Raw genomic sequence first — 1,710 nt, 5'->3', positions numbered from 1 at the left:
TCCTGTGCCTGAAACCAGCGCCCACCTTGTTCAGCTTTCGCTCGTGTTATGAAGACATGAAACGGCTGCCTGTGCCCCTCCCCCCCGAAGGCTGGGAAGCATGGGAACCCTGAAAGGACCTGGGGGTGGTGTGTCTTGGGGAGCCGTGTCACCCTCCTTCAGGACGGCCCTTGTGGGTAGAGAGCGGGAGGGGTGGGGGTGGAGAACCTTTTCAACCCAGTCCCAGCCCCCACCCCACCCCACCTCTCCTGCCCCTGCTCCCTCGGGCCCAAATCTGTGTCTGCTCCCCACCCCATAGGATGGCACGGCCTCCCCCCCATGAACTTGGTGCTGTCGGGCGTGGAGTATTTTTCCAACTCTCAGCCCCATTCCCACGGCCAAACTGAGAACGTGAACAAAGAGGCGAGCGTCCCCTTTGGCACCAATCGTAAGCCAGTGTTCACTGCAGCCTCACCTGGAGATGCAATTTGATAGAAGAATGAGGTTTGTTAATCTTTTGGATTCCTTTAAAAAAACAAAATTACTTGCTGCTCAAACCGAAAGCGGGCACCACCTAGGGGCCTCGATGCCGGGAATCTGGGCTGGACAGCAGGTGGGCTCCGCCCAGCACTCGGTGGGGGGGGGGGGGGTCTGCAGTTGTTAGATGAGTCACGTAAATCGGGGCGGTCTGGGAGGAGCGGCCGATGCCTTCCGCTCTGGGAGTTCCTTCAGCACAGCATGGCAGCAGGGCTTCCCGACCTTCCATCCAGGCCGTTCTGACCACCTGCTGATGGACAGTTCAGTCCGGTCCTCTTTGCATTTTGTTTGAAACAGAGCCCAGCGCCCTCGCTGGTGTGGCTCAGTGGATAGAGTGTTGGACTGCGGACTGAAGGGTCCCAGGTTTGGTCCCGGTCAGGGCACAGGCCTGGGTTGTGGGCTCGATCCCCAGTGGGGGGCTTGCAGGGGGCGGCCGATCCATGATTCTCTCTCATCACTGATGTTTCTCTCTCTCCCTCTCCCTTTCTCTCTGAAATCAATAAAAATATTTTTTAAAAAGAAGAAGAAAAGAAACAGAGCCGGGGAACGCCTGGTGGGCCGGCCTTGTCGCCAGCCATTGGTCACTCAGCCTCATGCCGCACAGAGGTGGCCTCTGTCCCCTTGGTGCCCAGGGGACCCCCCTCCTGGGGGATGGGAACGTGTTGGGCCTGCAGGCAGGTGACAGGGATGCTTCCTGTGAGGTGGGAGGAAGTGAACACGAAGGGGCGGGCCTGACCCCTCGAGTGACACTCACGTGTGGGCAGATTGGCTTCGGGAAAGAGCAGGGACGCTGAGGACCTGGAAACCGGGTCCCTCGGGAAAGTCACAAGGCGCTCTCGACCCCCAGGCGAACCCCGACCCGTCCATAACCCTGTGTCTCCACGGAGCTGCCACGCAGTTCACCCACCACCCCCAGCGAGCACTGCACGGGGATCAGAGCTCAGGCAGCTGACTCCCAGGTCCGTTCCCCCCACCACGCTGTGTGCGCTGAACACAAGGGTCACCCCGTGGAGACGTGCACAGGACCGATGTGGGTCTCAGAACTTGCCTGGCATGTGGGCGACCGTGCTGCTGAGCTCACGGTGTGGGAAGACGGATGCACCCGCATCCACGGAGAAGGCCCACGTGCATTCTCCCCTTGCTGCACCCCCCACCCCAAGAAATCCCTTCGGCTGCCCCAGAATCGTCGCTCTG

General features: G+C 60.4%; 1 long non-coding RNA gene across 1 annotated transcript; it reads left to right on the top strand.

Annotated features, from left to right (window-relative positions):
• Positions 1–292: 292 nt before the first annotated feature.
• Positions 293–1,369, top strand: LOC106725152. Its single transcript, XR_001361017.1, has 2 exons — positions 293–483; positions 1,037–1,369. It is a non-coding gene; the product is annotated as an uncharacterized LOC106725152 (long non-coding RNA).
• Positions 1,370–1,710: the final 341 nt, after the last annotated feature.

Source organism: Myotis brandtii, unplaced genomic scaffold, assembly GCF_000412655.1.
Source record: "Myotis brandtii unplaced genomic scaffold, ASM41265v1 scaffold139, whole genome shotgun sequence".
Classification (NCBI taxonomy): domain Eukaryota; kingdom Metazoa; phylum Chordata; class Mammalia; order Chiroptera; family Vespertilionidae; genus Myotis; species Myotis brandtii.
This window is presented reverse-complemented; position numbering and strand designations above follow the sequence as displayed.